This window comes from Chrysochloris asiatica, unplaced genomic scaffold, assembly GCF_000296735.1.
Source record: "Chrysochloris asiatica unplaced genomic scaffold, ChrAsi1.0 scaffold00013, whole genome shotgun sequence".
Classification (NCBI taxonomy): domain Eukaryota; kingdom Metazoa; phylum Chordata; class Mammalia; order Afrosoricida; family Chrysochloridae; genus Chrysochloris; species Chrysochloris asiatica.
The window spans coordinates 14,530,811-14,547,062 of NW_006408531.1; the positions used below are offsets into that span (position 1 = coordinate 14,530,811).

Sequence of the window (16,252 nt, forward strand, 5' to 3'; positions counted from 1 at the left end):
ATATTTATTCCTAAACTACTGTGAGTCACACATCAAGTGCTGCAGGATAGCTGGCGATAGCTGGTTACATGCCTACAGTGAGGATAGGAGGAAGCTTGAGAAGGCTGCGTACAGGCATAGTGAAAAAGTACTGATGTGAAATCACCTCATTTTCATTTGGGAGAAAGCATTGACTGGGTCGTTGCTGTTACCTTTAGTTAGGCATGATGGAATTTTTTTTCTGGGATTTGAGGTAAACATGGAAGATTGCAGGGCCATGGCCATGCAACATAGATTTAGAGAAACAGACAATTATGGTGCGTCACCTTCATTCCCGCCACCCCTTTAAAGTCCAGTAATATATGGAGTATAATTTTAACTGATTTTAGTGAATTTCTCCCAAATAAACTGCATTTATAGGTTTTGTCACTGTCCAAGGTACTATAAAACTGGACTGATAAAAAGCATCGTTTTTTCCTAATATGAAGGGGCTTCCAAAGGTTCATGAAAGAATTCCATTATCTTTTCATTCCATTTTCCATGAGCTTTTTGGAGCTTTTGTGTATCTTAAAGATTGGAACCTCTGGGAACCTTCTAATTAAAGGACTATCTAGAGAAAAAGGAGAACAGAATGTTGACAATGACTGGGATAGGAAGTAAAAGAGTGCTGTATATATAACAAGTTTTGAAAACATATACCCTTCTAAATTTTTTAAAAGAAAGGGAGTTTGTAATTAAGAATTAAGATTAAGAAGGGGGTCTTAAGAATGTGACGTGCTGAAATGCTCTTAGGTAGGTTTTGGGATTAAAAGTAAATTGACGTTAGAATTTGGAGGAGTTCCTATGTCTCCTAGTAAGACCAACCTGATCATTGTGTAGTGGCTAGTAAACTGAATTAACTGGGTCTTTTAATTAGGTATATATACTATTATACTTTATATGCATTTTTTTAGCTTTTAAAATTACAACAAAAAAGCATTAAGTCCTTTAAAAATGAATCTCTGCATTTACATTTTCATACGTATAAATAAAGCAAATTTGATTAAGTCTATTTGTCTTTATTTGCCTATTTTAAAATAACAATAGCCAAGCTTCCAGCATTTTTTTTTTGTTGTTGTTCAGTGCCATCAAGTGGATTCTGACCTGTAGCAACCCTGTATAGGGTTTGTTTTGTTATTGTTAAGTGCCATTAAGTCAGTTCAGACTCATAGTGACCCTGTATAGAGTTTCCAAGAAGCGGCTGGTGAGCTTGAACCGCTGACCTTGCTGTTCAAAACAACCTTGTTGTCCAGTGCATTAACCTACAGCACCACACCTAGCATTTTGAACACTCCATTCAGTCAGATGTCAAGAGTTTAAACTGCCATCATGTTGATAATGTTGTGAAAATAAAATCTAATATATGTGATTTTTCATGTGTAAAATATTTTAAAATATGAAGGAGAAAGTACTTAAAATTCTTATAAATAACTAATCTAAATGCAGTATCTTTTTCAGACTAACAATTTCAGCCTTTCTACAAAGATGCGCTTTGAATAATTTGGTAGAATGACTAGACCTTCATGTATTCTTCTGCATAGCCCGCCTCTTACTGTCACGGCCACACACTCGCAGGTCTCTCTGTTTTCTGATGATTGCAAAATAGTGCAATTCCACAATGCTCTGGTGAACAGAAATCGTTTTAAAAAATAAATACTACCAGACACTTTAGAATTCTTTTTTTTTTTTTTTTTAGTGTTTTATTGTGAATTATGTGATAGTTTACATGGGAGAACATTAGCATTACATTCATCCTATTGTATGTCAGTAATTGCCATGGTTACAATCCCCTGCATGCATCATCAACCAACCAAAGGGTATACACTACAAGCCTGCCCCCTGGTCGTCAGCACACAGCCCCTCTCCCTCTCTGGGTCTGATGTCCCCAGCCACTCCCATCTCTCCATGTCATCATCTCTGCCTCCATCTCTGGTATCACTGATTCTCTGGGTAGGGTCCCGCACTCTGCTCTTCTCCCTTGATGGTCACCTCTGCTCCTAGACTGCAAAGTCAATCAGTCCCCCTCCTCCTTTTGCTACAAAACGTTTACGTTTCCAACCCTCACAGTCAGTCCTGATAACAATTATTCACTATTGTACCACAATAGACCTATCTGCATTTCCTTTCATCAGCCCCACCCAGATAGATTGGATACTACTCAGTAGAGATTTACCTTCCTCCAGTCCCTCTGGATCTAGGCTCCCTATTGAAAGCTTGTAAACCAGTCACTTCTTGCCTTTGTGACCCCACCATTTTGGGTAGCCAATATCCAAGTTGCCCATCCCTGTCTAATCTTTGTATGGAGGGGGCGGGAATGATCCTTGCTGTAAAGATTTGTTCCCCCTTTTGAGCTACTGGATCCATAGATGTAGGTCAAGTTCATCAAATTGTATCAGATTACTCCTTTTTTTCTCCTCTTCTTTCTTCTTCTAGTTGAGCTCTGATCATCCAGTCAGTGAAGCCAGGACAAGTGGGTATTATCTGCAAGTGTGGGTGTTCTTATGCATATGCCCTCTCTTCTTACCAGCTGGACACTTCACTCTCCACTCTAGTCCTCTGTGGCTATGTCACTGGCTCTGGGCCCAAGAGTCCCCAGGTCTTGCCACACTGCTGGCCAACCAGGTCTCCACCTGAGTTCACAGGAGTCTCTTGAACATTGTAGGGCTTAGCTCGCAGCTTCATTGCTGTTTTCCCTCACTTCCCCTTATCGGTGACGAACGTGGCACTTTAGAATTCTTGCTACAACTTGAAAATTCCCTGTTTTATAAGAACTAGTTATCTTTTCATGGGCAAAAGTTAAAAGGGACAAATGGAAAGAAAAAAGAACAAGGAAGAGCAGGTGACAAATTACAAGATTTAATAAGAGAGAAAGAAAATACTAAAGGATGTGAACTTCTCCTGCAGTTTCCCATCGCACAAACCAGACTCTGCAGGTTTGAGGATAACAGTGCTTTCTCCAATTAGAGACAAGGGCTGAGGCGTCATCATTTCCACCATAGAGCAACTCTGAGGAAAGTAGGTGGGCAGTGAACGGGCATAAGTGAGTAGATAGAAGAACATGGAGTCCTTCTAGTCCTCCTAAAACTGCTCTGTGTTCAAGCTTATAACCCATCAAACCCATTATAAAATAGTTACCATAGTTTTATATGAGGTAAAATTTAAAAACATTGCTATTCACGTTCCAGTTCATACAATCATGGAGATTTAACCCTGTCCTTGTGATCAATGGATGGGTGCAGTCAAGGTCTGTCAGCAATACACTTGTCTTAGTTTTGTGAGGGTGCCTTCCTCAAAGCAGATCCAATCAAAGCGATGCCTTCTGAGGATGTCTGCTGGGCCAGTTAGATTCAAGGCACAGATGTCAGTTCAGAAGGTTATGGTGACTACTCTGGGATTCCCAGAGAATAATCTTGATAGATATTTCTCAAAGGACACAGGATGATCATGAGGGCTTATTATGAAGAAGTTTTTAAAGATTGAAAACTGCATTGTGAGATAAAGGCCAGGATAGTTGCACTGAGGACTTAGGTTTTTTTTTTTTTCTTTCTTTCTTTCATGGCCATGCACCTGCTGTTCCTTAGAGGGTAGCAAGGGCTGTCCTAAAAACTTCTGTTGTGATGCCTTACTCCTTCAACCCCACAGCCCCCATCTTGCCCCTTCAGATTTTTTCTTGTTCCTCCAAACTGAAAGAACATTTAAAATGAGCAAGACTTGAGTCCCTCAAGGTTGTCAGAACTGTTATATTCATGTGATGTAAATTAAAGAGCACAGAATTCTTTGTGGGGCATGTCAGAAACTCGGAAACACTGTCTTCATAAGTGTACAGACATAGGTAGAGAATAGGTTGAGAAATAATAACTTCACGTTTTGATATTTTTAATAATGTTTGCTTGGTTTTTATAGCAATACTTGTTTACTTACCCTCATATATGTTTGAATTTTTATGTAGTACAGATTTGTTAAACACATTTCTATTCCCTCTCAATTTCTGGGGTTTATGTATATAATTGCATTTTCAAAATATACTGCAATTTAGAAGTATTTGTCATACCTTTAAGCCTGAACTATAAGCTATCTGCTCATCCTTTATCCCTCTGCTACTGTTTTGCCTTACTTACCATACATTAAAAATGAAACAAAAAATGGCATGGATCAGCTGAAGCCCAGTCTTAGGAAAATAGCAGGTAGTGGTAGTTAGGACAATGCCTCTGTCTAAGACAGTTACTGTGCAGTGCATACTTTTAATGTGGTTCATGGTTGATGGTGCCCACTGCTCTGTGCACTAAGATAAAGAAATCTCCTTGAGCTACTTGTCATACATAAAACCCTATTCTCTTTCCTCTCTTGTTAGCATTCAGCTGTTTTTCTGGATGAATGCACCCCCATTTAGCTACAAACTGTTGTTCCCGAGAGAAGAGTGGTGCACTGTCCCTATACAATGTCATCTCCTGTCTTTCCCTGCCTTTCTTCTCTCCTTGTGGTACCAGTTACTTCCTGTCAGCAGAGACACTGACCCAAGTGCTTCCTAGGTGCTCAGAAGAACGATGTCTCCAGCTCAGAGGACAATATTCAATGACACATTAGAGTCATGAAAGCCCACCACTCGCTAGTTATGTGACCATTAGTAAGTTACTCTGCCATCCTGTTTCCCCCTTTGTTAAATTGACATCATTGTGAGGTCGTTGTGAGATTAGACCCACTCAAATATGTAAAACCCTAATGTCTGATGCATAGTAGGTGCTCAGTAAATCTGAGTTGTTATTTTTGCTATTTCCCGTGGCATGGGGAGAAGGAATCTGTACTTCAGAATACAGGGTTGTTGCTTTTTTTCTCTGTTTGTCTGTTTTCCCTACCTGTAAATCCCCCAAGTGCACACTCAGTTGGCCATAGTACAATAGGATGGGTGGGAAAACAGGTCAATACTGGTGCTTGTGCAGCCCATGGAGGCTTCCTGAAGGGGGCGATAGAAGTAGAAAGATTTACAGGAGTTAGCCAGATGAATGGGGACTACGATTCTTCAAGGAGTGGTAACAGCATACAAATCTCTGATGGTGAGAGAATTACATTCAGGGAACTGCAGTCATTCTGTAAGTCTAGAGAGTAGAGTTGGTGTTGGTGAAGAATACTGAAAGTGGTCTTGCGCGAAGTGCCACAGTCTCCGGAAGCTTTTTCTCTGAGGCCACCGGCCACGACCTGGCAGTTGGTGTTTGCCGGTTGGCATTATTAGGCCACAGTTGCTGCCGACTCAGCGCTGTCCGCACCATGGCTTGGGTCCAGACTGCACCACAGCGCTTCAGGAGATGTAGGTCATCGAAGCCTCTTTGGTGCGGGAGCTTGAGCTGCAGGGAGCCCCGCGGCGGTGCGGTGGGAGAGCATTCAATGGTTTGAGCAGCAGGCAGGGTTGAGAGATGCTGGCTACACACCCCACAAGGGCCTCACCACCGAGGAGATCAAGTACCTTCGAGCGGCAGCAGCACTCCACAAACGAAAGCTGCAGAGTGGAGAGATCACAAAGGAAGAGAAGCAGCCTGCATCTGTCTAGTCCACCCCAAGCAGCACCCCGCACTCTTCCCCTAAGCAGAAATCCCCAGGCTGGTTCACTTCTGGTCCTTCCACAGCCTTACCTGGCCCAAATCCTAGCACCATGGATCCTGGAAGTGGGGATAAGGACAGAAACCCATTAGATAAATGGAACTTCTCTGGACCGAGACCCCTCCAGAAATCTGATTCAGGAGGTTTTGCCACCCAGGCCTACAGAGGAGCCCAGAAGCCCTCTCCAGTGGAAATGATTCGTGTGCAGACCACCCGAGTGGCTGGGAATCCAGCAGCATTTAAGCGGCCCAAGATGGATATCCCAGTGATAGAAGGGAAGAAACAAGCACCCTAGACCCATAACCTCAAACCCCGAGACTTGAATGTGCTCACGCCCACTGGGTTCTAGAGCTCTTTCTGTTCTAGGTTCGAGTCCCCCATAACCCTATTACCTTGGCTCTGACATAGGAAAGGTATAATTAAAAAAAAAAACAAACCCAAAAAAGAAAAAAAACCGTTAAACCAAGGCTAGAGCTGGGAGACATCATTGGCTTTTGAGAAACACTGGTGCAAAGCTTGCCCTTATTGTTTGGAAGAAGCCATTTTGTACCGCTTTAATTTAGACTAAATAATTAATCTTTGCAGTGATATGGGAGGCCTCATGACATATTTTTGTATCATTTCCTCCATGTAAGAGCTTTGATCATGACTTTCTAGGTAAATAATGTTTGTGCAATTCCCAAACCCTGACTTCATCATTCTTAGACCACTATCAATGTGAGCACCGGCAAGTCATAACGTAGAGGTGTCCACTAACGAGCCTAAATAACCTGGGTCCTTCTCACTTCTGGACACTGGGCTGGTACTGTGTTCTAGCTTGATTGTTTAGGAGGACTAAGATCTGTCCGAGATCTGAGTACAATTAAGAGCCAGACTTGCTGAAACTGGCCTCTCCTTGCTTCCTGGTGGACCTAATAGATAGATCACCTTGTCCTGCGCCCAGTGCTGTCGGAGCAATGCTTCTCTCGTATGTGTCACACAGAACAAACACTAGTCTTGCAAATCCTTTCTTGCGCTTTAAAAACTTCATAAGGGAGAAAATTTCAGTGTGCAGGTTTCATGTGAATGGTAACTACAGCCAGATGATAGCTTTGAGGCTCATGAAAAACTATCACTTCTTTTTTTTTAATTATTATTTCCTTGTTCAGCCCAGGGTTGGACACCTTTTTTCCTCCCATCAGAGCATGGAAGAAATGAACATTTTCTATAAGAAAGCATTTCCTCCCCAAAGCCTTGTGCCTTTATACACAACCATAGCTTACCGAGGAAAGGAAATCAGGAAACTGCCTTTTATTGCTCTCCTATGTCTACATGTTCAGTCACTGTCTTGAGCTTTGTCTCAAATACCTGCTGGTTTTGGATTGGATATTATATACAGAAGGAGTTGACCTTTGCTTCGAAAGATCCTGGAGTCTAGAATTATTTGAACAATTAATTTATTTGTGTCTTCTGTTGTGCTTGTATCTTGTTTTGACAATAAAAATCTTTACTACTTTCTCAAAAAAAAAAAAAAAAAGAATACTGAAAGTCCCATGGGCTGCCAAAAGAACAAACAAATCTGTCTTGGAAGAAGTACAACCAGAATGCTCCTCAGAAGTGAGAATGGCAGGATTTCATCTCTCATACTTTGAACATGTTATTGGGAAGGACCAGTCCTTGGAAAAGGACATCGTACTTGGTAAAGTGGAAGGTCAATGAAAACGAGGAAGACCCAACAAGATGGACTCACATGGTGGCAGCAACAGTGGGCTCAAGCATAACAACAGTTGTGAGCTGATGAAGGACTGGGCAGTGGTTTGTACTGTTAAGCAGAGAGTCACTATGAGTCAGAACTGATTCCGTGGTACCTAACAGTAGTTACAGAGAATAGAGTACAAGACCAACAAATATCAAGTTGTTACTGTTAAGTGCTGTTGAGTCAGTTCTGACTCAGAACAACTCTGTATAGAGTTTCCGAGGAGCAGCTGGTAAGCATCAACTGCTAACCTAGTGGTTCAAACCGACCTTGCAGTCCAGCACATTAGCCCTCAGCACCACACCAGGTAGTGATGCTAAATTTGGTAAGAAGAGCAACTGTGAGATCCTAAAGAACAGAGCACGAGGTTATTTAATCAAATTTGCATTCTAAATACTTTATCTTATAGCTGTACTAATGACTGTGTTTTGGAGATCAAGACTTAGAAATCCACAGACCAGAAGGGAGTGTCTTATAGTTACTGCCAGCCTCTTCTAAACTAGTTGCTTCTAACTTTTGATGAACTGGGATATAGATAACCAAGCTAGTTACATTAGAGTTTGAACTATGAATATGTAGAGTCTGGGTAAAGGAATGGAATACTTTTAAAATTTGTTAATGGAGGTTGTTTTTTGTTTGATAAATTCATGGTTTCTGACTATGTTCTGTTTAAATAGAATAAATGAAGGCATCAGTCCTAACATTTTGGAGCCCCATGGAGTCCTGGTGTAGTGAAGGATAAGCCCTAAACTGCTAGCCTCAAGGTTGGCAGTTCAAACCTACCAGCTGCTCCTTGGAAACCATATACATGGTCACTGTGAGTCGGAACTGATTCAACTTAACAACTGAAGATATAGAATCCTGGTGGCTCTAAGGGTTAGGCATTGAGCTGCTAAATGTAAGGTTAGTGGTTCAAACCACCAGTAGTTCCACAAGAGAAAGATGAGGCTCTCTGTTCCCGTAAAGATTTACATTATTGGAAACCCTAATATAGTATCTCTATGAGTTGGAATGAGTTTGATGGCAGTGGCTTTGCCCTGGTTTTTGGTTATTGAACACACGGGGAAGGAATTAAGGGAATAAGTTGATATTTAACAACATATCTCAACTTTTTTTAAAAAAATTAATAGTTACCATTGTATTTCTTTGGTTATTGCTTATGCTGTCTCTTAAATTGGAGCATTCTCCTCCAACGTCCCACCCATTGTGTCAAACCTGAGCCAGGTAGATATGTAAGGTGTGGTCTTACCTCCCATTCCCAGCTCTGAGACACTGATCTGCTTTTTCTGTTATGTTAATCCCATATCCCTTTGTTGTTTGTTGTCCTTATGTGCTGTCGACTTGGTTCTGCTTCATAGTGACCCTGTATAGTGTTTCTGAGGAGCAGATAGTGGGCTTGAACTGCCAACCTTGCAATCCTGTAGTGCCACACCAGTACTCCAAATGGAACCCACAACCATGGAGTGGATTCTGGTTTGTAGAGGCTGCATGTCTTTACAGGAGAAGACTGCTTCTTTTTGTGTCGTAGAGTGATTGGTGGGTGTAAACTGCCAGCCCTACAGCTCCACTAGTACTCCTTATTTATACTCTTGGAGCGACCTTAATGTGTGAGTGCAACAATGAAAGCACTTGTAATCTGTGTGTTTGTGTTTATTTCCTCCACATCAAGATCTTCTAGAATCTCTACCATATTCCCCTGCTGGGAGGGGAAATTAGGGGGAAGAGTAACCAGTGATCTGTTAAGTCCCATCCAGTCAGTTCAGGCTCGTAGCAAGCTTATATAGGGTTTCTGAGGATTGGCTGGTGGATTGGAACCACTAGACTGTAGTGGCCACTTAGCAGTATCTGGAGACATTTATTAATGGTTATGACTCACAGGGGAGGGGGTGGGAGAGACTGTAGTAGCCAGGAGGCGGCTGACTATCCTGTAGTGCACACTCCTGTTCCTCATCCTCCCCTGGCATATGAATCCAAGAAGTATCCGGTCCAAATTGTCAGCAGAACCAAGGCTCAGAACCCCTGTGCTAGAGGTGCTATCTGTATCTGCATAGGCTGCGTTTGAGTAGGTTGGGAGGGCTGGCTGGCTGGCTGCTCACTAGGCACCTGTGATATTGGGTCCCTGGAGGTGATGGGGATGGTGCTGAACTGCACCTGCTTTCCACGGGCTCCTACTCATTGGTGTTTTGTTCCAAAGCTATTCAGAAAGTTAATTGCCAAGTCCAGTGGTGCTTGCCCCTGGAGCTTCTTAGAAAGCCTGTGTGTCTAGTCTATTTTCTGAGTCAGGTCCAGCACCCCAAAAGGGCTTAAAAGATTTGATGGTGCTTCTAAAAATGTTAGTTCCTTTTCTGAAAAGAACCCAGTATGTACCCATACTCATTAAGTTAATTGGTTTTAATCAAGTAACCTGGCCCACATCTCACAGGTTTTCAAAATTCTCTGAAGATAAAACAATGATTTGGCATGGTCCTTTTCCCTCCGTTTACCCTTTATGCCACTCAACAATAAAATCCACACTGCAGTTTATCACTGACACAAAAGATAAATGCTGAGGACCTGCGCTGTAAGGTTGCTGTGCGCTGGAATCTACTTGATGGCAAACGACAACATACTTACACAGAAGTTGTTTCTAAAACTGTTGCATTATACTTGTTGATTCTCCCTCTTATCTTGGAAGACCTTTGAAGTTTTAAGAACTTGATAAAGCAAGTCAGTCATGTGGACCCTCCGAGCAAGACAACTCAGCTTCCTTTTGTGCAGGTTTGCAGAGGCTCCATGTCTGTTCTCAGCCGCGAGGGAGGGAAGGAACAGAGATCTCTCTGCCTGACTGATTGGATGTTTTTGGTATGGGTACAAAATCAGTTGTAACCTTCAGGGTTTTAAGTGTCATTTTTTTAATGCAGTAATAAACTAAAAGGCAGAAGAATCTGGAAAAAAACCGTAAAGTAAGCATTTAGGTGATTTGGGTAAAGAGTTAGGTTTTAATGTGGATTTATTGTGTACCCTGAAAGAACTCCTGAAAGTGAGCTGAAGTTTAGCAACCATTTCTTACCCAAGAAAGGCCTCTCCTGCTCCTAACCCACACACATGCAAGCTTCACTGGCTCCTTTGAAGAGAAGCCTTTCTGGGGTTTGATTTGGTTCAGTGAACAAGGTTACTGTTTAAAAACAGTGGCTGGAGAGCTGTGTGTCTCATCAGTCTTTTGCTTTTCTCCTGAGTGTATCTCAAGCTGTGTCAAAAGCAATACATAAGGATAATTAAATGGCCCCTCTCCTAATTACGTGGTCTTTGCCTGGCTGAGGGGCTCAAAACAAGAAGGGGGAGACATGAAGATATGTGGCAGAGTATTCATGACAGAAGGATTTTCACATGGAAGGCGCTAAGCTGGACTGTAAGTTCTGGGACTCAAAATGTCTTTAGGCGTTACAGAAATCAGGCAGTCTTTAAATCAGTTTTGCAATCTTAACACTTACAGTAGGTGGAATACAGAATAGTAAATATTTTCATCTTCTTCTTTAAAGAAAATAATGATTTTTATTTTCAGAAAGAATGGCATTTTCATTTGTTATATAGCTTATGTGTTATACCACTCTGCATATTCTGATACCATGTGATAGCTTCAACGAAAATTAAAAAGCCATCATTATTCTCCATTTTTCATATCTTTGTTCTTTTTATCTTGGCAAAAAACACACATAGTAAATGCCCTTAAAACTCGTAGGGTCTTCTTAAGAAACCTCTAGTAGCAAGTTACACACACATACTGTTACCATGCTGCTGCTCAGAGAAACATTTAGTACGTAATTTATTGGTGATTTGTTGGTGCTTTTGATATTTGTATCAGAAATAGACTAGGAAGATTTCTTTAGTAATGATTACTTTTCTAAGAGTCTCTTCTCTCTAAGGGAGGCCCATTAACAAGGGCATCAAAGTAGTAGAGTAATATTGTCATGTTACCTAAAGCTACTAAGTTCAGAAGTTTGTAGTCTGACATGAAAATCATGTATTAAAAGCTACTGTTCCTTTTTCATAGAATTTCACTGTGTCATGTCTAGTGAATGTTCTCTGTGCTGAAAATTTTATACTACATTGGAAGTTTTGATATACCATCTTGACAAAATAATTTGATTTTCTTAGCTGAACTCAAGGTGACATGAATGAATGTCAGTTGAACTTTAAGTCAATTTCAAAATGACTCCTCTTTTTAAAGAGGTGGTTAAGTTTCAGATCCATGTGAATCCAGGCGTGGTGGTGGTATACCATGGAGTCGGTTCTGACTCACAGCGACCCTGCATAGGGTTTCTAACACTGTAAATTTTTACGGGAGCAGAAAGCCTCATCTTTCTCCCATGGAACGCCTGATAATTTCCAGCTGCTAACCTCAACTCATAACCACTGTGCTACCAGAGCTCCTATAAGTATGTAGTATGAATAGGAACTGGTAGTTTTTTTATACCTAAGGCAAATTATTCAATAAAGAAACCCTCAAAGTGTATAAATGAATTCAACTGTGTTCATATTGAGATGTGTTGAACCATAGCTTACTTTAAAATATCCAGAACAATCCTTAAAGGGATTAACATTCTCAACTAGAAGATATTTTTTTACATAACTTATTCTATTTAAAGAGATAATGCCATAGCTGTTTATGGATGGTAATCTCTGTTAGGTTATATAAACGTGTTCCTCCTGTCTTATCACAGACAGAATAAAATAACATCACTTGAATAGCCAGTAACATGTGATGCAGGAACAAGTTAATATTTAAAGTTTTGATGTTTTTCTGTAATACAATAGTTATAAAGTACTAAGTCCAACATTAACATTTTATATAACATTTTATTAAAACTTCTTGTCTCGAGTATTCATATTTTTGTGTTTGACTTTTCAGATAATAAAAACACAACATTTAAATATGCATAATTAAATTCTATCAATGTTAGCCAATAGTCATTGTCAAGGTGAAAAAAGAAACACAAAACTGTGTCATTTAGAAATTGTAGTTGAATTGAAAATTGGAAATTAGGTCAAGTCATCAAAAACTAGCCAAAACTCTTGACATACTTAAATTGTCTTATAGTCCATATGTGAGAATTACCTTAGTTATTAAGCATGTAGAGTTTTCTTAAATATTTTTAGGGTATATAGTGTTGTTAAATGTTGTCAAGTCAGATCCGACCCATAGCAACCCTGCATAGGGTTTCTGAGGAGCAGGTGGTGAGCTTGAACTGCTGACCATGTAGTTCAAATGGCTTTGAAGTCTGGTGCATAGTAGGTGTTAGAAATAAAACAGAACTAAAAACTCAATCGTTTCAACTTTGTATAGCGTTCTGTACTTTTCGTCTAAATTGCACCACCTATGACCAACAGTTACTAAGTTGATTGAAATTCTTTCTATGGAATGTTGCACACTTCTTGAAACGTGTAAAAATAGTTTCAATACAAAAACAGCTGTTTGTTTTTCAGTCATTTTTGTATATGCCTGTATCTTTCATTTAAAAAAAAAAAATATATATATATATATTAGTTCTCACAGTATAACATTTATGTAAGTTAGGTGAAAGCAAAACAAAACAGAAACATGGGTAGCTTAGTGGGTTACAAGTTGGGCTGCTAACTGCAGGGTTAGCAGTTCGAATCTGCCTGCTGCCTCACAGAAGAACGATGAGGCTTCCTGCTCTTGTAATGATTTACAGCCTTGGAAACCCTCTACAGGGTCATAAGTCAGAACTGATTCTACAATGAACAACCACCACCACCACCAGGCCAAAAGAAAGAAGAAAATCACCCATGAGCCTGACCCTGATGCAGTACAGCTGCTTCAGTGTGTTTTCTCTTTGTGAACTAGTATGAGCGTTTATACCATCATTCATTTCACTCAGGGTTATAGTATAAGCAATTATGCATGGCATTGCCTCATTTGCAGGACTTCTTCTTTTTACTAGTGAGATAATCCTTAGGAGGAATATCCTCATTTATGTCACCATTGACATAAATTGATAAGCACTAGACTGCAAAGTTGGTTGTTCAAACATACCAGCTACTCCTTGGAAACTCTATACAGGGTCACTGTGAGTCCAAACCAGCTCAAAGTTACTCTTGACTTTTGACAATTGTAACTAGTGCTGTAGCGAACGGCTTTGGGTGCCAGGTTTTTTCCATATACTAGATTATTCAGAAACCCTCTACAGTGTCATTATGAGACTCCTTAAACAGTCTCAGAAGTGGGACTATAGAGTCAACAGTTTTCATGCCAATAGGTAAATATTTTTACAGTCTTTTCCTAAAGTTATGCCAGTACACCAATATACCGCGACTCTGCTGTGTAGCATGTAGCTTTCTGCTCCTACACTGAGGGTATCTAGTACTGAAGTTGGAAGCACATGTTTAATAGTTCTCTTCAGGGTTCACGCTACATGAAAGGCCAAGATTCCAGAAAGGTACGGTTCTAACTACAGGTGAAGCTACTTCTCATATTCAAGACACATATAGTCTCCATGAGTCCAAGTCTACTTGGCAGCAACTGGGTAAAAACACTACTGAAGTCAATACAAGGAAGTAAAGGGGGGGGGGGGAGGCTCAAAAAGTTCATGGAAAAATTCCATTATCTTTTAGGTACATTTTCCCCACAAACTTTGTGAAACCCTCTTGTATAAATTGACACAGATGTTGACCCCAGGTCTCTGGTAGTCAGATTTTGTCCTTTGAGTGAGGGGTAACTGAAAGATACCTTTCACGCTGTACACAGATTATGTAGGGTTAAGTCTACAGGAGCTATTAACACCTAAATCCAAATTAATTATTGATGGTTCCATTGGTGGATGGATTCTGGTACGTGGGGTTTGTGTTTTAGAATTGGGAACTGGCAGACCTGTGTTGTTGGCACCATCGAGTCCACCCCAGCTCACGTGACCTTAAGTGTAGCAGGACTAAGTAGTGCCTGGTCTTCCTCATCTTCATCATCTTAGATGTGCCTTTTGTGGCTGTTGTGTTCATCCATCTCATTGAGGGTTCCCCTCATTTTCACTGACCCTCTACTTTATCAAACACAATGGCCTTTTTGAAGGTTGTTGTTAAGTCCCATCGAGTTGTTTCCAACTCATAGCAACCCTGCATAGGGTTTCTGAGGAGCGGCTTGGTGGGTTTGAACCACTGACCTTGTGGTTCAAACCGACCTTATGATCCAGTGCTTATCTTTCAGTGCCATACCAGGACTCTGTATTATTATTATTATTTTAAGGGTACGAGATACCTCAGGCAGCTTAGGAAAAACCTTGGGGTCTATATGCCTGGAGAGATGAGGAAGAAACCAAGAGACTGGCATTTAAACTTAGAAGATGGAACACTGAAAACAAATGGTTTTGCTTATTTTTCTGTAACCCAAAATAAACAAATGAAAGACTTAATTAATACAACAGCAAACAAAAGCAATAAACAAGATTTATAGTTAAAATTAGGTGGTGTGGAAAAAGACACACCACCTAATTTTAACTATAAATGTTCTTTGATAAAAATTGTAAGTGTAAATAATAAATGGATTTGGCCGCATACTCTGAAACGGTGTCTTTCCAGCATCCAGACAAGCACTTGGCTGTCTGAAAAAAGAAAGAAAAGGTTCTTATTATTTGACTAAATTTGGTCAAAATTGTTGACCCAGTAATCACATGTGGGTATAAAGAATAAGGAAACTAAACCCTATCAAAATGTTTCCTACAGGAAAGAGTAAGTGAGAATCCTGATGGCTAAAATGATGATAAAAACAAGATTTTTCTCCTGCTTTTAACTAATGAATGAAAACCTCTTTATTCTAACTATAGGGAGCAATTAGGCAGGTTCCGTAAGCTCACTGGGCATTCACTGAAAGTCTATCATGACAAATATAAATCAAGGACTCTACCCTCTGTCACTGACCTTCACCTAACTGCCATTGGGGTGGAATCTTAAACAGTGTATCTGAAAACTGCAGCAGATTCCATTTGTTATAAATTAATAACATAGGATGTTCATTAATTATTAAGCATCATTGAAATATGCTGAACATTTTATACAGGTTTATAGCCAGTAGCTGTCATCGGAATGTTTTAAAGTGATGCCCAGGAGAAAAGTGGAAGGGTTTAAACCTCCATGCATTTGCAATTGCTTGTTAGTTTTGCAGTGACCTTCAAAAAAACCAGACTTGGATTGACGAGCAGGTACCTTTTCCCAGAAATGGTAGCTACTTCCCCCAAAATGTCATCTATCTCAAAAAGCGGGAATAAAAATTCAACATGTAGAGTATTGATTTTACACTGAAGAATTTAAGTAGAGGTAAGTAGGAGTCGTCTTTGGTCAGAATTATAGTCCATTAAAGAAATGTGGCGCTGTAGGTTAATGCGTCAGACTGCAAAGTCATTTGAACTGCAAGGTTGGTGGTTCAAGCTCACCAGCTGGTCCTTGGAAACCCTACACAGGGTCGCTATAGGTCAGAATCGACTCGATGGCACTTAACAACAACAAAGAAATGTACATTTATGGTGTGAAACGAAAGAAGCTGTTATTGAAGAGCAAATTAAATAGAAGTCTCCTTGGAAATAAATATTGTACTCTAAGTTCTAGTTACAGTATTTTTCTACCTAGAGTTGTGTTCTGAATTGTGTTGGTGAAAAGGACAAAGGACTTAAGAAGTCAAGTATGGGATTTGAAATAGTGGCCTCTATTAGTAGCTCTTTGTCTGGAAGCTCATCTGAAACCTGTCCACCATGGGTGACCCTGCCGGTTATTTAAAGTACCGGTGGCGTAGCCCTCAGAATCACAGCAACTCAAGCCACCAAAGCACAAGAGACAGATGAGTGGTGGCCTTTTGGTTTTATGTTGATACTGTCACTTTAAATTTCTATGTCAATCCTGATACAATCAAGATACAAGGAAGAT

General features: G+C 40.3%; 1 protein-coding gene and 1 pseudogene across 1 annotated transcript in view; both read left to right on the plus strand.

Annotated features, from left to right (window-relative positions):
• Positions 1-16,252, plus strand: part of MAP7 (microtubule-associated protein 7) — a 208,320-nt gene that overhangs the window by 56,641 nt on the left and 135,427 nt on the right. The window lies entirely within an intron of this gene.
• On the plus strand, positions 5,281-5,959 carry LOC102817056 (annotated as a pseudogene).